The sequence below is a fragment of the Dendronephthya gigantea genome, unplaced genomic scaffold, assembly GCF_004324835.1.
Source record: "Dendronephthya gigantea isolate DGI-Jeju-01 unplaced genomic scaffold, DenGig_1.0 000040F, whole genome shotgun sequence".
NCBI lineage: Eukaryota > Metazoa > Cnidaria > Anthozoa > Malacalcyonacea > Nephtheidae > Dendronephthya > Dendronephthya gigantea.
This window is the reverse complement of record NW_021163050.1, coordinates 1006067-1028459: the sequence shown is the minus strand read 5'-3', so window position 1 is coordinate 1028459 and position 22393 is coordinate 1006067. Positions and strand designations below refer to the sequence as shown.

General features: G+C 35.7%; 1 non-coding gene and 1 pseudogene across 1 annotated transcript; both read left to right on the top strand.

Moving 5' to 3' along the window:
- The first annotated feature begins 10827 nt into the window (after positions 1-10827).
- On the top strand, positions 10828-10899 carry Trnaa-ggc. The gene has a single exon. It is a non-coding gene; the product is annotated as a tRNA-Ala (tRNA).
- Positions 10900-16913: 6014 nt separating this feature from the next.
- LOC114526640 lies at positions 16914-19856 on the top strand (annotated as a pseudogene).
- Positions 19857-22393: the final 2537 nt, after the last annotated feature.

Genomic DNA, 22393 nt, shown 5'->3' with positions numbered 1-22393 from the left:
CTCCTTGCACTAAAATAGTGTCATTGATTGCGGGATTCCACTCAGTCACTGGACTAGTTTGCTGTTAACATAACAGCGCAGATAAATTTATAAAAGAGCACTGTTTTCCTCGAGACCGGACACTGAACTGTTCGTGACCTTGATGAATACTTGCACATGCAAATAAAGACATGATGTAGTTCTTACAATTAATTTTTGTCTTTGGAGGACCGATGAAACTTTATACCTGCGAATTTTGAAGACAAAACCAACATGCTATGTCAATATGTCCAACTTTTGGCACTGCGCACAATTTGGTCAGTGGCCACCACAGAGAGCCTGGTAGGTGCTTCATCTTGCATGGGATATTCTGGATTCTCACTGCAATGCTTGTAGGAGACAGATTCAAACTATATCTGCAAGATGAAGTACTTACCTTTAACCTGATCCAAGTTATTACTTATTAACTCTAATGTGCCTTGGCCTGGACATCATCCTCAAAAATTAGAAATAACAACCAACAAAAGAAATTTAATAATAACCCATTAACTGGCAATGCACCCTACTTATTTTTCTTTTGACAAATGCCAGATGATTTTACTTGTCAATGGAAGCTCTGGTACTAATGGGTTAACCACAAAATTTGATGTCTCCAGTTAACTGGCAATGCTCCCCAGTGCACCCTACTTATTTTTTTTTGACAAACGCTAAACAATTTTACTTCACAAAAAGCTTCTAAAGAACATAAATTAAAACAATTTTAATTTGAAAACTGATGTGCAAATAACAAATTATTAAAGTATTGTTACACATGTATAAACCTTACAATACAAAACCCAAAAATAGTGAATATACCAGTAAAATCAGTGTCAATCAGCTTGTAATGTCAAAATGATCATACAAAGTTTTCTAACTAAATATGAATAGTCAATGTTTAAAAACTATTTTTTCAGATGTATAAACCTTACAATACCAAATACTAAAAATCCAGTAAATAGCTAAATATCAATGTCAATCAGCTTGTGACTTTGGGTATCATACAATATTTTCATGTCATCTAATTCAAGAATGCTTTCCATAATTTTATCATCTGTTGGTTCCCCTTCCAACTTGCACAGGCTGAACAACTTAGTAGCAACATCATTATACAAAGTGAGACGGATGTTTTCCACTGGCATAGATGTTGTTTAGACATAAATTCGGAGGAACCATTGGGTAGTGCACTTGCTTGTCTTCTGAGATAGTTTACAATTTTCACGAAAGGAGAGGTTTTCTTTAGTAGTCACTTTTTTCGAACACGAACGACATGATTTGTACTTGTTAATGCCATAGACTCCTACAATACTTGCTACAATTTCTTTGGTAGTTGACTGTTCCTCAACACTGGGGAGAGGTTTGGTGAAAGGTTCAGCTGATGTAATAACACACTCATCCTCTTGCTTTGGAGTATTCAGATACATTTGATTCTGAGAGACTTTAACTCTTAATTTGTTAAACACATATGTTAAACCTTCCTCGACGGCATCAGTGTGACTACCCCAAAAGATAATCTTTATGTACCCAGTAGGATCAGCAATGTAACCTTCTTGTTTCTTTACATGCATACAAGTTGTTCAGGTGCAACTTGTCCTAGGGAATTTATTGCGATCATATCATCCTGACTAACATAGTCAAATGTGGTTGTGCTTGGTGTTATTGTTGTAAACTTGTTTATTACAACATCATCCCTGCCATACCTGTTGTTAATGGAAAATTTATTGTTTTTGACTGAAGATTTTTGTCCCGACAAATCATCCAAGGTTCCCTTCTTTTCAGGTGAGAAACAAACACTTTTAATCACACTTGACTCTGTGCAATTAAAATACGTACAGGAGCCAGTTTTTTTATGGGTGTCACAGAGTGCACATAACAATTAATTTCCGATGACTCTTCAAATATAAAACAGAAATACTGTTACTGAGATATTAAATAAACATTGTATTCAACAAAATCTATATTTAGTCCTGGTTTATACGTCGAATTGAAATGACTATAAATTTGTTTGAATGACATTCGACGCGATCAAAGTTTGACGTATAAACAGGGCCTTATATACTGTAGTTTGTAGAGAATGATCAATTTTGTCTGGGGAGAAAGCTAAGTAATTGAAACTGACTTTAGAGTTCAGGCAAGATGCAGTATTACACAAAAAACTATATACACTGCACATACGTGGCTTTATAGTTTGGGACATAATGCAGTAAATTTCTGGACGGAAAAAACCTAATAAAGAATTGAAAGCAATGTCATTACATGAACATCGACCTTCAATTATCAGTAAAACACTTGAATAACTTCAACAAAGCCTTAAAGTGCCAAAATTCAATTGCCTTTTTTTTACCTTTATTGTAAAGAGTATATACTAATATAATATCTCGCGAAATATTAGTGTGTCAAGTCATTTTATGACTGCGTTATGTGCGCATAAAGTTCGTAATTTTATGACCGCCATTAAAATCCGCCATATTGGCAAAGTTCATGCGAAAGGCCATGTGTGACGTCATAGTCTTCACATTTGCTACATGCGATAATATACTATATTATAGGAGCACTACAGACACAGTTAGAAAAATATATTTTATTTCAATATGCCATCGCCGCGTTGTGTTGTACAAAATTGCAGTAATATGTCTGACAAAAACGCAGGCATTTCACTGCATTCTAGTCCATCTGACGAATTTTTGAGAAGAATATGGATAAAATTTGTTCAAACTAAACGCGCCAATTTTTTCCCGGGTTCAAAAAATCATCGCTTTATGGTTTGCTCCGACCACTTTTCGACCGATAGTTTTGAGCGCTTATTTCATTTGGATGGTTCATCAAGATGACTCAAGCGCGGTGCTGTTCCAACTATTTGGAAAAAACCACATGCGGTGCCAGAGCTAACAACAAGCGAACGGCGAAAGGATAGTAATATTTTATACTTTATAGGCTAATTATAAATTCGCGCAATGAACTATTTGTTTTGATCAATATAGCTTTTAAACGACATGCAAAAAGAGTATTCGCAGGAAAACAATGCAAGTATAACACGGAATATTGATGAAACGGTAGACGTGGAAAATTGTGAAAATTTGGTAAGTTACATCGGGGAATAAGTTTTTACAAATTTGTATTTGATAATAGAGGTCAAATTTAGTCGGCAGAGGGGTCAAAAATAGTTGTGCAATAAATACGAATTATTTATATTGCTTCAGAATTTGCTCACTCCAGAACCAGTGGATGACGAAAAGAGTACGGCTTTGCCTGTGGATAAAATTAGTTTATGCAACGAAGAGGTTGTAAACACGAATATTTACCTAATATTTGCAAGTTATAAGTCGGTTCATTCATAATACTCTGCTTTATCGATTACCATGTATAGCCAGAACAAGAATTGTGTGAAACTCCATGCCGCAGCTGCAAAACAAAAGAAAAACAGTTAGATGAGCTGAACGCCAAATTGACAAACGTGTACGCAAAACTGGCCATTAACCAGACACAATGGATACACACAATTAAATCAATAGAAAATAAAAATAACAATTGTGAGTAATTGTAACTGCATGTGTGATATGCACTGAATAACCAATTCTATTTCAACACTTACCTACACTGATTTTCTCTTTCAGATGAACAAACGTCTCAGCAAATGGGTGACGCTATCACTGATGAAAACAATCCGGTTTTCCTAGCGGAGAAAACCCAAGGTTGGCATTTGCATATGTATCATAAATCATACATAACACAGTACCTGCATACCAAGCACAGCTCATTTTTTTATTTATGACAACTTAGATAATGTTGTTGAAGAACTTTTGGAGGATATGGATATGTCTATATATGACGACGAGACCAATGACTCGGACACTGCTGATCCACTATGGGAGCCTGAGCAACTACAACGAAATTATGAGAAAACTGATGATGATGATGATACCTCAACTAAACTGTAATTATTCAAATGTGAAGTTGTGAATAATATAGTGATCTTTATTATGCCCATTACCATGCTCACAATCTGTCTATTCATTTTTTTAGAATAAACCATTGGAAAAACAAAAGAGATGAACCCAAGGGCATTGTCTTTCTTTCTCAACTATTGCTTCTTGTACAACATTGTCACATCTGTTTTAGTCCTAAACCGCAAGTAAAAACAAGTCGCTGTGGAACCATGATAGTTGTCAGCACGCATTGCAAGAACTGCAAGGAAAAATTTATCTGGAAAAGCCAACCTACTCTTCTAGGAAAGTTTCCAGCTGGGAATATCCTTCTTAGCTTTGGTATCCTATGTGCAGGAGCATCCCCCAGAAAAATACTTCAGGTGTTCAAGAATATGGGAGTTTTAGGCTACAATGAGGTGACATATTACTACCATCAAAGGCAATTTCTCTTCCCCTCCATTGTAATGTATTGGAATTCCTACCAGAAAAAGATCTTGGATTCCCTGAAAGGAAAAGAAGTAGTGTTGTAGCAGCAACACGGTAGTGGGATGTGTCGGGAGCTGCCAGTGAAATCCCACACCAAACGCACCAGTTGCCTGTATGACACCGCTCGTAAGAACCTGCAAAGATATACATATATAAATTGTCAGCAAATATTTACAGTACAAAAGTGTGGTTTACATTCAACGTTTAAAACTTACTCCGCTCTTGTCTTTTGACCTTCTCAAAACACAGAATTATAATTCCTGTGCCCTTTTGTCTTTAATCCCAACGACGCAATTTCCAAAACCCATTCATTTAGACACACGTCGTTAAAACCCGGGTGATCAACAATGCATTTTTGATGGCCTTCGTCTTCATGTTCATACATCTTATCAGCTACTTCCTCGGGTGACGCAAGTGGCTCAACACTGTCGTCAAACGGCGCAAAAACTTCAGCGTTCGAATCGCGCGATAGCCCCGAATTGGCTGTTGAATAAACCGATGATTATACAGAAGAATCTGACTCGGTCAAAGACTCCGAAACGCTGTTAGATTTCGATGAAATTGACATTTTATATCGTGTATGCCGCACTATACTGGTATAAATACTGCTTTGTTTCCTACAATATTCCCAATGTGTTATTGTGAAGTGTTGAGACTATGACGTCACGAGCCATCTCAAAAATATGAAATAAAGATGGCGGATTTTAATGGCGGATGATGATTTTGGACATTTCTAACACTTATACTGGAGCGGGTACTGCTCCATTTCGACTGAAATTTTGAATAAGGCCTATTTTTATATTGGTAAAGTCATTTCTGAAAAAAAATTTACACTTTTTGATGACAAATTTTCGTCACAGTGGCACTTTAATTAAACTCACCTGAAAGATAATTGTACTGTGTAGCAAAAAATGCAAAGCGAAGCAATGGCTGGAAGCATAAGCATGCTGTTCATCTTCGACGACTGGACATGCGTAATCGATGTTTACATGGATTGCATAATCCAACTAACATCCATCCAAATAGAGTTGAAAATCGAGATTTTGCTGGCTTTATATAGCTCGGACAAAGGGACTGGCACGAATGTACAGTAAACCAAAGCGTCAAAGGCTGCTGGTCTGTTGCAAAAATCAAATCAACAGAATTATTTACCTGTTGAAAAATTTCTCTGCAGCATGTTGTTTGTGTTTGTGTCGTAAATAGCGGTAAGAAGCTCTTTGACTGATTTTGCATTTGCCTCGTTAATTTCCTTCAAAAGATCTGCATTTTGCAAATCGAATCACAGATCTGATTGTCTCGTACTCATAGACTGGCATTATCAATTCGTGTGAGCGATCATATTCAATAAAAAATCTTCAGCAAATTTGAAACTTGCGAACTAAAATGTTATTATTATTCCTACTGACTGACTAGAATACCCCACACAGCGAACTAGTCAAAGGATCAAGCCAATCAGAAGCCATATTACGCAATTTAGTCAACCCCCCCGCAAACTTTAGTCAAAATGTGAATTGACCAATCAAATGTCTTGAATCTGCCTCTCAGATTAGTCAAAATTCACACAGTCATCCGCTTTTTTGACTAATCTGCATGCTGGAGAGTATTTGAAAATTAATATGCAGACTTCTGGCGCTGTATGGAATATTTAAACTGGAGTACCTGGAAGTTTTCTGAATCATTATATGGGCGTGTATAGGCGTGTTGACACGTCGTAGTTTGAACAGGATTGAAGATTTAATATAACTATATAAGCGCGAATTCCAAAGGCAAAGTGTAAAACAAAGCGAATTTATCATGCGGTTTATTTACATTTTTGAACAATTGAACTTCTATACTTTTTAAAGTACGATGTGCTTCTGAATTTCGCGATCGAACATTTAGGTTCGCAAGGCATCTAAATGCGAGCATGAACTGTATTGTTTATGTTCAGAGGCTCTATATTAAAGACTGGCACGTGCAGAGTTAACGCCAGAACAGGTGTCTTGTTATAAAAAAATTGGGAAGGTGATCGGAAATATCATACACCAGGTTGCCACTGACACAATCATGTTCAAGTGAATTAAAAAAAATATCTATTAAAGTAGCTGTGTGTGTGGTCAGTTATTCTGGTAGGTTGTACAATATGAGGTCAAATTATTAATAAACTCATCAGTTGGAGAGTGGGATTCAAAATTCAATAAAGTAATGTTAAAGTCACCCATTAGAACACAGTATTTATTTTCTCTGGATATTTTATCTAGTATTTCAGTAAGATTATTAGTAAAATTATCAAAATTACATTTTGGGTGTCTGTAGACAACTAAACATATTAAATTACTGTGAGACTGTCTGTGGCTAAACATTCAAATCATGTGAAATCTTCCCGACAATGAAATTCACAGTCGTCTCTTAAATAGAATCCCACACCTCCAGCATTTTGTAAACTAGGTTGTGAAATGAATTGATAACTGTAGTGTTTTTATATCTCTTTATTTAAAACCAACTCCCTAAATACAAAAATACACATGCTTTTATATAAACTAATTATGTTAATAAGTCTAGTCTGTCCAGCCTGGACACTTCCGATTCCGGTCAATACACTACATCTCCCCACTAGTTATTCTAAATGTTGCCATGTTTCTATATACTATATATTTTTTTGTGTGCTGTTCCACAGTCACTATAAAGATATAATAAACTAAAATTAATTATCACATCAATTCTCACTTAACTACATAATCTTTCATCCATAGTGGCTGTCGCTTAACGTGCACTGTTCGAACATCTGGAACGATAGGTTGGGATGAATGAACGTCTTGAACAATAGGTCGGGATGAAATATTCGGTGTCTCTGGCACAGCTGGTGTAGGAACTCCGACAAAATCTGATCGATTATGAACATTGCTTGGTGAACAGTCCAGGTGATTTGAATTCTTTGTCAGTCGTTCTAGCTCTGTGCTAGAACAATGTTCAGGTATTAACACTGCCTTCGATCTACTTTCATCTTCATTCGTTTCTGGTCCTACGTATTTCTTCATATGAGCTATACCACGCATCTTATTGTTTCCATCATTGTCTTGTATTACAGCACTTCCTTGTCTATGAACGACTTCATATGGTTGTGGTTCATAACTAGTTGACAGTTTGTTCTCTCTTGATTTCTTTAATAGTATTCGATCGCCAACGCCTATATCACTTTGTTGAGCCCTTCGTACTTTATCAGCATATATTTTCTGTTTCATCTTCGCACGAGCATCTTTCTCTTAAGAGTTTCTGCCATTCTGCTTCTGTTGCTTGTTCTTCAGGGATTTTGATCTTTGGAAGTTTGTCACGTAACTTTCTCCCCATTAAAAGTTCAGCAGGGGACACACCGGTGACAGTATGAGGTGTTACTCTGTGATGAAACAGAAAATCCTCCAAGGCTTTCTTCGAATTGCGACCTTCAACCCGAGCAATTCTTACAATCTTTAATATAGTCGAATTGCAATGTTCCACCTCCCCGTTACTCTGAGGCCAATATGGTACGCCCTTCTTGTGGACGATACCTAAATACTATAAAAAACTTTCAAACCCACAAGATGCAAATTGTGGACCATTTTCACTATGAATAAATTCTGGAAGGCCATGTGTTCTAAAGATAGCTTCTAGACTCTTAGGCCCGTATTCAAAAAGCTCACTCACACTCACACTCATTGAGTGTGACATATAAATTTTGTTAATGCTGATCAATGAGAAAGTTTTCTCTCAATAGATGAAAAGATATAAGGTAAATCACTGAAAATCAAGCCCCTGTTCGGCTGAAAATACCGCCATTGAAACGTTATGGGCAGATTAAGATCTCCCACTCAATGAGTTTGAGTGTGAGTGAGCTTTTTGAATACGGGCCTTAATCACATGTTGTGCATCTGTTTTTCGCAAGAGAATTGCTTCGATCCATCGAGAGTAATAGTCTACGACTACCAATAAATGATTACCAGTGTTTATCTCAAGAAGATCTATTGCAATTTCTTGCCAGGCAGCTTCGGGCAATTCAGTTGATCTGACAGGCTCTGGCTTTGCTCTGGGACCCACAAGTGGACAAGGATAACAGGACTGTATCGCTTCTTTTACTTGTTTGTCCATTTGTGGCTACCAGACCTTTTCTCGCAATCTTCCCTTAGTCTGAATTATACTTTGGTGTCCCTTGTGTGCCAAAGTTATACAGCGCTTCCACAGGATTTCAGGCATAACTATCCAACTTCCGCGTCCCAATTTGTCCAATGACCCACAATTCATCCTTTATGGTCTTGTACGTTGTGCCTTGTAGTTGACAGTCATCAGTAATCACAGCTTGTCGTACCAATCTCAAAGTTTGGTCATCAGCTGAAGCAGTCTCCACTTCCTTAGGCACTAAGGCAACTGGCATGGCTTCACTCGTCACACTGTAGGCAAATTCTTCTGTATCTTTGGAATCATCATCTTCAGTCGAAGCAAGAGGCAAGCAGCTTAGGGAATCTGCCACATTACCTGCTCCTTGTATGTTGGTTAGCTCGTACTTTAACTGCTGCAGCTATAACAACCACCTCTGGATTCGTGCAGATGGGGGACTTGACTTCTGCCCAAGTGCAACCATTAGAGGTTTTTGATCTGTTCGGATTTGGAACTCAACTCCATACAGGTATAGGTAAAACTTCTGACAGGCCCATCTGACAGCCAATGCTTCTCTTTCAAATTGCAAATACCTCTGTTCGACATTGCTGAGCTTTCGACTTGCATAACAGATTGGTCGGTAGCTTCTATCTTCTTGCTCCAACACAGCTCCTACGCCAACAGGTGAAGCATCAGTGGTGATACGGGTCTTGGCACCCTGCTGATGATATGCCGTAAACTCATTAACTTCAATAAGTACTGGTTAATTGTCATATCACATATGTATCCTAATTAGCTTTCTGTGTTATATACTCATTTATAGTTAGTTTAATTGTTATATTCTAGTTTGAACCGATATCCAGTCGATTCTCAATCGATCTACAGTGTGTTTCCAGTCGTATTATCTATGGTCAATCGTTTCTAGTTCGACTGTGTTATCCCAACGACGAGTTGTGTTACAATCTATACCTGTAGTATTGTTTTTTTATATTAAATCCTCAGAACATTGTTATCAGAATTGTCTGTCGAGTGCTATCCACGCACCCGTCTATTTAGTAGTTTCGTTTGGATTATCGTTGGTATTCAAGTTCTGTTCAGACAAAAGCTACAAATTGGGAATACTTTTTTTCTTGATTTTAATATCAATATAATTTTTATGCCCTAAATATGAATAAAAATAGACAGTATGATCAGCAAGAGTTTTAAAATGTTTTATTTGAAACAGTGAAAGACGTTTGTAGGAAAAAGAAAAACTAAAATAAAATTCGTCATCTACAATATTAGTAATAGTCTTTGGATACGATACATTCACAACCTCCATTGGCACATCATTTACACCATCAATTGGTGATAAAAGAGACAGAACAAAATCATTTGTAAAATTATGTTCCCTCGGACAATTACTAGGAATAAACAAATTTCTTGTTGTCATCTTTAATTTTCTACACAACTTCCAATTTTTCTCTATAAAACTTCCCTTTTATTACCTGGTTATTAAAGTCTGTAATTTCATATGTTATATATTTTCAATAATTAAAATTATTAGTGACAGAAAGAACATGTCTAACCATTGTTTTCAATGTTTGAATAACACGCTCAACAACAATTAAAAGTATGAAATAATTCAAATTATACTTTTTAGTTAATTCCTTTCTAATTTTTTGAATTCAGTTCCCTCATTGCTTTGAATTTTCTCAGGAATTTCAATTTCGGGAGTTTCAGTAAAATTTCTTCAAATTTTTTCCCAACATTGTTACTACTTTTATTCTTTAACAATTTCAAAAAAACATATAGAGAATAAACATCAATATGAACTAACCAATATATATAACCATAATTATATCTTGCTAACTTAGCAACAACTCTTGATAACTTAACAACTCTTGATAACTTCATCAACAACATCTCCCCATGCAATTTCATTGCCACTAAAATAACACTATTAATAAGTTAATTATGATTTTTGGCACTTCACTCAATGCAGGTAAATTCTGAAGGTTGAAGGGTCTTAATTTCGAGTGGAATTATACACACTTCAAATCCAAGCCAGGAACAGTTGATGGAAAAATGAAGAAAAGCGTAGGTTTGATTCCTGCCGGAAGACCTATAGTTGACTCATTTTTCCAGTGACTGTTCTTGGCTTGAATTTAAAGTGTGTATAATGCCACTTGAAATTAAGACCCTTAGAATTTACCTACATCGAGTGAAGTGCCAAAAATCATAATTGATTTACCCTCACCTATTCCCGGCATTACTGTCATATGTACATTGACCACGCTTGCTCTTGTCAGCTACCTCTGTAGCTCAGTGGCTAGAGCATTGCGCTGGCATCGCAAAAGCGTAGGTTCAATTCCTGCCAGAGGACCTATAGTTGTCGCATCAACAAATTGACTCTCTCTACAACGTTTCAACCACATTTGAAAAGAAGACATAGAAACAAATGGTACAAGAATAAAAAACAATGTGTAATTAAATCGATAGTAGAGGAATAAAATCATTGTAAATCTCAATAATTATAATACAATGTACAACATTCACAATCTTCCAAATTTACAAAGTTCACAAATTACATTTTCTCTTATCGATTTTTGTCTTCTTTTCCTTACTGAAAAATGTTCTACGATAATCATAAATGTCTTGTTCATAATTCTCAGGATCAGTTCCCTTACAAAATGTTCGAATAGAATCCCATCAATATTTATAGTCCTTACAAGCCATAAATATTTATATTCCTTACAATTCCGTAAATATTTATACTTCCTACTACCACACATAATTTTTAATTTTTTCCATCTATAGGATTAAATTAAGTATATCGATGTTAAATACTCTTAGCCTCTTTCTCATTTTCAGAAAACAAGACCCACTTTCAATCGATTGTTGATTTTACCCTTTAAAATCCATTGAATATTGAAATAAAATCAGCAAGATTGTCAAAAAATGAGGAACGTAAAATGTGAATAAGAAATCTTCTCATCTCACAATTCAGTGTCAATTTCAACACAAAAAAAAATACTAAAAATGCTAAAAAATACTATTTTTCTGCACAATTCTCATGTCCAACTTGAACTCAAATGAATAGAAAAATAACAAAAAAGTAATTTCTTTGTTTCCTGTGCCACCTATGAATGTGCCACCCTACAACAAGTTACTACACTTTAATAACACTAAAAATAAAAAGGAGTGTGGAAGCTTGCGTAGCATTTTTTAACAATGGGTTTGTAAAAACCCAATCAAAAATTTATGTATCCCCTTTCACTTTATACCACCATCAGTATTGGTTACACTCAACAAAAATAAACAATCATTTTTTTACAGCCTGACAAAAAAAAATCTAAATCCCGAATTTTTTTTTTCAACAAAATGTTGCAGTTTTTTTCCTGTTGCTTTTAACCTTTGCAAAGTCAAGGCACAATTTAGTCTATTTTCAAGCGCTTTTGTGTAGAAGGTTCGTTTTAATACAGCAAATAGAAATAATTTTTATATGCAATTTTTATAATAATTTTCCGTACTACGCACTCAGTAGCTCTTGCTTGAGTTTGAATGATACAAAACCTTGAGTTGTAAGGGTTTTCTTTTGTGAGAGCAAAGTTTCATTATGAAATCATGCAGGTGCAATTGAGAAGTTGAAAGATTTGAAGAATTCTTCTAAAATAATAAACAAATTAAATAAAAACAATAAATTTTTTGCAGTTCACCTTGACGACGAGGGATATGCACTTTACCTTGTTACCATTAAAAAATCATGAGAAAAATGCTTTTTTTAAAGACATATTAACGCTTAAAATTATATTACATCGATTGAAAAAGATGGGACTTTTCTAATTACACCTTTATATGCTCAACGAATAAGCCATTGAGGATCCATTATATTATTCCCTCCCAAATCCTAGATCCTGATAAACAACAAAACAGGATAGAAAATCACCGACAAAATCTTCTTCATTCTGGTTTTGATTTGTCAATGGACACAAAATCAAGCATTATGTTTGACTGCTTTGCACAAAAAAACCTGCTTTGAACGATTAACTGCTTTGCACGTGTTGTACTCATTATTCAAATGATTTTTTGTAATAACATTTTTTATTTCTTAAAATAAAGCAATTCTTTTGTCAAAACCTGTTACCGATTTGTCAATAGCTGTTACAACATTTCATATTTTAATAAATTAACTATTAAAAACTGTCACGGATGTGTGTTTTTCTCATGTTGTGAACTGTTTGCCATTAACTTGATTTATTTAAGTTAACATCTTAATAGCCATCTCATGACAAATAGTAGCGTAGCCAGCCTGACGATTTGTCCCGCTATGCTAATATTTTGGTGTTCATTGACTGTAAAAACAATAAATTTCTAAAGAAATGAATACACCATTTATTACTCATAACGATAAAACAAGGTATCATTTGTGCGAGCCAGCAACCATCAGAACGTTAAAATATGAATGTAGGCGGATTTGACAGCGAATTGAATTAAGCTCATATTCAATACGAAAATTTAAATATGCATAACCATTCATTATCGTCTAAAGGCATTCAACGTCAAGAAATAAACGTACAATAGCATAAATATCCTGGCCATTCTATTCAAATCATTGTTCATTAAAATTTTTAAACACCAAAGGGATGTCAATAAAGTGAATGTATAATCATTACAATGGTGTAAATTACCAATTGTGTGATCGTACTAACAATAGAATTCATATCAAATTCATTAAACACAAATATCTTCTCAAGTTAACACTACAAAATATACAAAGATGTGGTGAAAAATTTTTAAAATTCAATCAGTAGACATGTGCAAGGGATCCGTGCTTTGTTTAAACAGTACGTAAGCATTCCGCAGACGAACATATAAAGACGTGTCAGGTCTTCTGTGTAGGTGATAGAGTCAGTACAAAGTGTACACTGTATGGAGACGTGGAAATGTTCAGGCGAAATAGAATCTCACAACAAGACAGGGATCGAATCGTACAAGCCTTTGAAAATGAAGACGAAGACTATTTACTCATTGCAGATACATTAGGAGTTAACCGGTCAACGGCGTGAGGGATTGTCACGCATTTCATCAGAGAAGGACAAATCCATGAGTTGCCACAGGGCGGCAGAAACAACATCTGCGTAGACGAAGAAATGAGAGAGTGTCTTGAGCAAATTATCAACGAGAATTGTGTTCTAACACTTGTGCACATCAATAGAGAATTACGAAGACGTCTCCCACACAAACCCGAAATCCATGAAAGTACAGTTGCACATACTCTGAATGGGATGTTGTTCACACTAAAACTGGTGCGACGTGTGCCAACCAAAAGAAATAGACCTGATGTGATTGTAAAGCGTAGAGAATATGCACAATGGTTCATGAACCATGCTATCCTGCGCAACTGTGTGTTTATCGATGAATGGGGATACAACGTTTGAACCGCCCTTAGTCATGGTAGAGCTAGAGTGGGTGAAAGAGCGTATCGCCAGGTTTGTGGACAGCGTGGACGAAACATGACAGTGGCCTTAGTTGTATGGTGGCTTGGTGTTTCACACGGGATTTCTTGGAGGAATGAACCTTGAACGCTTTGCAAATTTCCTTACACAAACACGCCTTAATCTTGATCCTGATGAGGAAGTAATCTTTATATATGACGGCGCACCAGCACACAACAATCCACCTGTCCCTGCTCCTAATACCGAGTTACGGAAACTTCCTCCATACAGTCCATTCCTAAACATTGTGGAGCAAGCAATAAGCGCCCTTAAAGCAGCAATAAAAGCAGACATTTCCTGCCCCGAAATTCAGCGTTCGATCACACAATTGGTAATTAACACCATTGTAATGATTATACATTCACTTTATTGACATCCCCTTGGTGTTTAAAAATTTTAATGAACAACAATTTGATTAGAATGAATTATTTTTGACTTTGATGTATATTCTCTAGATTTCATTGGCCACCTTATTCATGCTATTGTACGTTTATTGCTTGACGTTGAATGCCTTTAGACGATAATGAATGGTTATACATATTTAAATTTTGGTATTGAATACGAGCTTAATGCAATTCGCTGTCCATTCCCCTCATTCATATTTTAACGCTTTGTTGGTCGCTGGCTCACACAAATGACACCTTGTTTTATCGTTATGAGTAATAAACAGTGTAATTATAATACCTCGAAATTTACATAGCCGGGCAAAATCGTCAGGCTGGCTATGCCACTGATGAGAAACAAACTTGAACCAGCACACTTCCTTTTTTGACACGGATCTGATTTTTTTAACAATTTGGACGGTCAATGTTAGAGTAACCCTGTCCGTAGAGCCTAAATTTCTTACGTAAACAGGATGTAATGTCATTTTAGAGAAATTAGTTCACCCAAACATCTGCACCACTTTTGGAATGGACCTTTCCATAAATCAGCTTGCAACTTGTTACTTTTTGAAAACTGATTTAATTTGTATGCATAATTCAAATCACTAATACTTGAATAATAATAATAATAGATTTATAGTATTCTTAGAAACTCATTGATAGTAATTACTATTTATGTTCATAGCTTACTGAAAGCAAAGCATCACTTACCACTGTGTAATACAACAAGCCTCGTCTATTACGATGCCAATTAACCTCCCTAAAACTGGTATCATGAAAAATCCCTCTCCATGTCTCAGTTGATAGCACTCTCTCAGGGGAACAATACACAAAAGTATATAGTAGCTGTTTATGACCTGTTCGATTATTTCAGGGTCGTCTTTGTCATCATTCACAATAGCTGGAATAACATTTTCTCCTAAATAATCAACTTGGTCTTTCATCAATGATCGCAGAGGTGAGATTACAACCACCACACTTGTTCCATGTTCTCTGACATTATGTTCTCTTCTGACATTGAGAACATCAGCAACAATTGAAAGGCATTGAAAAATAAGCGATTTCCCATATCCTGTTGGTAAATTTACAAAAATGTTGCCTTTTTACATGAAGGCTCGAATAGATTCCTCTGTTCTGGAAATAGCTTGGCGATACTGAATTGTGTTTGCACTTGCAACAAAGCTTCTGTCCAAGCATTTTCGTCAAAAATCACCATTTTAAACACTGGGAAAAGTGCTGACATGCGCACAAAGTAAACAAGGATAAATTATCTCGCAGGAAGAATTTGTGGATGACCCAATCAGAAGCCTTCTAATAGGGGATAAAGTGCAAGCTAATCATGAGGTAGTACACCAATTTGATACTTAACCTTATTCAACTTGGATGCACTGGGGTATGTTGATATTTTATATCCTCTCTCATATTTCCTACAAATACAAATACATAGTGTTCTGGTCAAGTACATTTCCAAAATACACAAATGTGTACAATGTATGGTAATTGGCAATACTTTTTGCATAATGTGGTGTATTGTATAAAGTAAGTGTTGTACCAACATTAACCCGAACAATAACATGTGAAAGAACATTTATATATTGTTTTAAGAAAAAGACTTTGCCATTCTTCCAACAAAGCACCAAATTTGCACAATAAAAGAGGTGCTGTTTCACATTACTTACCAAACTGTTGGAATTACTGAATAACCTGATGGGCTACCTGGTGCACACAAGTAAACCTAGTTTGTGTGTTGATATGGGGTATTGGGAAATTGCATGAAATAGATGGCTGTGGCAACGACCGAATGCTACATTTCAATTTGAAACTGGATGGTAGACCTTTTTGGGCTAGATGTAATTTGCATTGGACAACAGGTCTTTCCCAGATGTCTTGATTACTGTCAGATAAATGCTGCATCTTAAGGTTATATACAAAGTTTATACTAGTAATCTAAAAGAGTGCAAATAAATGTTATATTTTCTATACGTAAAGAACAAATATTGTTCGGTGTGGTACCCATGAAAAGAGGGTTTGAACAAGAAGCTGGCAGAATTAGGGCGGAAATCAATGAGAAGGAACTTCATCAGAATTAAGGACAATAGACATTAAGATAGCGTCCGTTTCTGGTAGGTAGTCGGCACAATGCAATAACAAACAGATATTGTCATACATGTTGTATGTCTATATATGCCCTGTTCAAAAGGATTATTTAAATATCTGTTGTTTTCTGTAGGCCAGACTGAATGATAATTTCTGGCCAACATAGAAGACATTGTGAATTTGGCTCTTTCAATTGACAAGCTTGTCAGTCACATTACATGTCACATTACAATTCCTGCTGCTAAAGATTACCTTTTAAAGAAAATTGTGAGGATAACAGCTATAAGGTGAAACAGCTAAAACAATGCTGTTGACCAATATCACAAGGCATGCAGTGCATTGTTTCACAATGGTATAACTAACAACTTTTCTATTAAAGTTTTTAAAGAAGAATCTGCCAGGAATAACATTCATATGGGACTATGGCATATACCAAGAGGTTATTACTATTCATGCCTGGAAGTAAGTACATGTATATGGTGTGATCCTAAAGCATTCGTTTTGGTGGGCGATATGACTGTTTCTCATCTTTAGTAGTAAAATTTGTCCCCACCTGGTTTTAACTCTATAATAGGTTCAAATCCTGTTAGCATAATAATTAGATTGATCAAGTCTTTAATAGGATGTTTCGTGAAAAAAATGCACAGACAGGGTGCTATCTAATATTTTTCCTTAAAGGAAACATACTTTTAACATTTTAGGCAAAGTAGAAATCCATGTTCAGGAACCATTACTCTATTGGAAAGATCTGAGTGCAAGAATTGAAGAGAGTATGACTGTTATGGAGGCATTTTGGGATGAACACATCCTGGAATTTGTAGGCTCAGATTCAAAGGAAACTTTTTCAAATGGTACAGTTGCTTACAATTATGTTATATAGCTTGCATAGTATCATGCATAATAAGTGTAGGTCAGACCCATAAAGAACAGTAAGGGCTTATGATGTAGTACACCATATACAATAATGGAGCAGTAAATAATTTTTATTTTTCATGGTGGAAAGGCGTTTTTTCTGTAGGCTGCAAATATGTGGCGGGACATAGCAGTAATTGCCTGTCAAAGGATATTTCAGGAGAACGAATTTGATGAAATTGATGTCTTTGATCTAAAGGTGTGAATTTCACTACTGTGTCCTGGTTTTAGAAATGTCTGGCTCAGTAACTTATTTGCTGTCTTGCCACAGCAAGGCAGCGCACTATTCTGGATGCATGGTGGTTTTGCCCCAGGCTCCACTCCATGCATGAGTTATGTAAAGTTGTTGCTCAAAATTTTATTTGTCGCGATTTTAACTCCAGGGGTGTTTTAATCTAAAGTTTGTCCTCTTTGTTCAAAACGCTTTTTAAGAGGTGAGTTGGCGGAGGCATTTTATATTATCTAATGCCTATGAGTTACTTTGTTGATGTTTGTAACTTTCCAGTTACCGTATGAAACTGGATGGAAAATTTGTATATGCCGGCAGGGAGCATCTTGACCTTGTATACAGCATTGCTGTAGCATTGCTGTTTTATATTTACCTATTTTTCATCTCCATTTGACCATCTGAAATATATGCCCAATCCTCATCCCATTGATTTTGGTTTAAGTTGTTTATAAAGCAAAATATTGATTATTTACTGTATTTTTTTGTATATCCAGCATGTCTTGCATATGGTATGGGCTTTACACATTTCATGATGATTCGACCATCAAAAAATATCCATAGAATATTCGTTCAATTGCTTTTGGTTTATGTTATTTTGTAAAGATTCAACATTACTACCCTTTCTGTATTTTAAAAAAACAAGGTTCTTTTTGGCACTAGTGTATTTTTTTCATATATCACTGAGCATCTTGTATACAGTGTGGCCACATTTATATATTTTGCTTACTTTTCATGTTGATTCTATACGGCATGGCCATGTTTCATATTTACATATTTTTCTCTATTTGACCATCTAAAATATATGCCCAATCCCCATCCCATTGCTTTTGGTTTTAGTTGTTTGTAAAGCAAAATATTCACTATTTACTATATTTTTTTCATATACCTGGCTTAGCACATTTGTATATTTTGTGTTGATTCGACCATCATGAAATATATATTGAATCTTCCTTCAATTGCTTTTGGTTTTTGTTGTTTTCTAAAGCAAAAGATTCAAAATTGCTACCCCTCTCTGTATTTAAAAAAAACAAGGTTATTTTTTATGGCACTTTTTTAGGTTCAAAATACGAAAATGTAAGATGACGAATGGTCATTTGACTTGGATGGGAGATAGATTCCACTTTGTCATCCGAGCTATCACAGAAGTTATATCACTTCTCCAAGACTAAAGATTAAACCACAATAGAGTAGCTATTCCCAACATTCTAGAACAGACTAGAACGAACTCTGTTGGAAGACCAAAGTTTAATATAACTCAAGAACAACTGGTCTATTTACTTGAGTATGATATATCACTACCTGACATTGCGCATGCCCTTGGTGTCTCACAAAGTACAATTAAAAGGCGACTTAGGGAATATGGCATCTCAATTCGTAGTGAGACAAACGAACGCTTAACTGATGAGGCAATAGACAACTTGGTAAGAGATGTGGAGCAGCAGTTTCCAAATGCTGGATACCAAAGGGTTTATTCTGTATTGAAGGCAAGATCAGTGAATGACACACAAGCAAATGTGAGAGAGTCAATGCACAGGACAGATCCAAAGGGTGGCTATCAATAACTCCTAGAAGAGTTTATAATATTCGAGGTCCTCTTTCTTTATGGCATATAGATGGCAACCACAAACTCATTTGGTAAATACTTTTTATTAAGATAAGAAATTAGAGCTATGCAATAAAACATAAATTGTATATGTCCATTTCTTTTATTAGATGGCAAATTGTTGTGCATGGTGGGGTTATGGATACACACGTATTCCAACATTTCTGAAGTGTGGTACCAATAATGAAGCTGAAACTCTGCTAAAATTGTTCGAGGAAGCAGTCAATGAATATACAGTTTGCGATCCAGATTACGATCGGACAAGGGTGGTGAAAATGTCCTGGTTTCCATGTTCATGCTCAATCACCCGTTGTCAGGTCCAAATTGTAATAGTATGATTGTGGGCAATAGTGTACATAATCAAAGAATTGAGCGACTATGGAGAGACGTCTTTGATGGTTATACATATACTATCACCTATTTTTTCATTTGGAAGATTCCCTTGTGATCGATGTATCAAATGATATGCACTTGTTTGCATTACATTTTGTGTATGTATCAAGAATAAATAGTCACCTTCACATTTGGACAGAACTGCAACAACATTAGGACTGCAGGAAACCATACTCCTATTAAGCTTTATGTGCTTGGGTTACTAAGAATGCAAGGAAATGGGCTTAGTGAAATGGATTACTTAGAAAATCTTTCTGTTGTAAGTATTAAGCTAAGTACACACAAGGGAATTTTCGATAACCTATAAAAATCATAGTCTATTAACGAAACAGTTGTGTGTAGTGATATTTCAAATTTTTTAATTGAAATTCCCCTAAATAGGAAGTAGAGTCATATGGAATTGATTATAATGGTCCATTGCCATTGGACTCAGACGAACAAGTACATGTGACATTTCCAGCCAACAACAAGCCCATTATCACATGAAAGGCATGAGGAGCTTGTTCAATTAATCAACCCACTCAGGCAAAGTAATAACTATGGAATTGATATACTTTTGGAAGTTTTAGCTTTTCTTTAAGACTCAGCCATGTAGAATATGTTCCATGTAAACATGATTAACAAAACACAACAAGTACTGTATGAATGATAAGTAGCAATGGGCTGGCCAGTGAGATCACATGATATTAATGTAAATTGTACATATATTGTAGCGGCTTTCAGCTCAATTGAACAATAGCAGGAACTTTTTGGTTAATTAGTGGTTAGTTATGACGCGGTAACTAGTTCCGATTTGGGACAGGTAAAGGTTTGCACAATCTTGTTTTTCGCTCAGTTGGTTATGTGTATTCGTCGAGAAAACTTGTAATAAAAGTTTCGAAGAAGTTTTCGTAACTCGTCCAGCTGTTCGAACATCTCGGTTTGTGCATCGTTCGCCTCGGCAAAGCGGGACTGTTATGTAAGTTTATCTTTTATGATTGTTATTTAGTTAGTTTTACAGTTTCAGTTTACAACTACTATAATCGACAACTTAATGATTCTCGAGGAGTAAGGTTGTTACCTTGGTCAAGACTAATAAATTGTTGCCTGTAAAATATATCCCTGAATTTGTTTCTTCGAACTCCAAAACGCGTCGTGACGTAAACGTCGTCGTTTTGAACAACTTGCGCTGCAGCCGTTACATATATGATCTCTTAACTCTTATGTCTCATATATATCTTATTTCTCTTATGGTGTATTAAATGAGGTGCCATGATCCATTGTAAAAGCTTTAAGAGCTTCTTTAAAATCGTCATAAAGCTGAACATCATTTGGCAAGTGTAACAACTTTAGGCAAGTTGAGGCAAAAATCTCTCCATCAGATTTGTCAAACTTAACAGTAATTGATCTTAAACCAGCCACACTGACAGTACCAGTTGTAAAGGACAAAAAATGTTCCAGCTCTAAAACAAATGACATTCTATATTAGATGGGCTAATATGTCATCACAATCATGAGGTAATAAACTCTTCTTTTTACCTTGTTCACTACATTCATCAATAAAATGTAGAAGCAAATGCTTCACAACATGATCACCACAACCCTGAGGAAAACAGAGTTTGCTTTTTTGACAAATTCGGCATTAATATGTTCCTCTCTCCATATAAATAAAGGTGGCATTATTTCAGGATGATGCATTAAAGCTTCCAAGACACCATTCATTTTTAAGCCATCTTTTAATTGAACCAGACTGACTTTTCCACACATGTCCAATACTGTCAAATAGACACGACCCGTACGACTCGTAAAATTGGACGAATTGAATGAATGTCTTTCCGACCCGTACGATTTGTCAAATCGTACGAGTCATTACGACCCGTGAATCGTGTTGGGCTGGACGCACAACTCAACAAATATAAATACATATTCAATTGCCTCGTTCTTTAAAAATCACACAGACACATGCAGAATTCCACATGCGAAATATTTCAATTACCAACGCACAACTCAGCGAGTATAAATACATATTGAATTGCCTCGTTCTTTAAAAACCACACAGACACAGGATTCTACATGCGAAATATTTCAATTAGCAACGGACAGCTCAGCGAATATAAATACATATTGAATATTGAATTGCCTTGTTCTTTTAAAACCACATCGGCAAATATAAATACACAGTTAGTTATAAAGCCACTACAGGCCACTAGCGATATTTTTCACGCGAAGTGACATTCTATTTATGTCAGAGCTCCCAACTTTCATGTATTATAGGAAATTTGTGTTATTACTGATGGTTGATCTCAAAAAATCGATCTCTTTCATGACACGTGATTAAGTCATTTTATTTATCTGTGAAACGTGTTGCTAACAATTAACCTTTGTTATTCATAAGTCATAACTCGTCTATTCACTTTGCCCGCTTGGTTATGCACTTATCGCTAGCAATTCAATATCTGTTACTTGTGCCGGAGACCCGCACTGATCATATCATAACATTGACATAATTACCGCTACCGCTTCTTCAACAAAAATTGGTTCTACTTCGACCTACATTTTAATAAATACGTCTACCTGGATGGAACAGACAGGCTCTTGCTTTAATATGAGATTATATACAATTTAACATATATACTTATGTAATTAACAATTTAATATGTGTGTGAACGCTCTTCCGGCATTAAAGACAGTTCCTGCATGATCAAAACCGAAACATACTAACAACATTCCCGTCCCACAAAAGCCACTGTATATTTCAGAGAAGTTCATGGCGTCAATCTGTTATT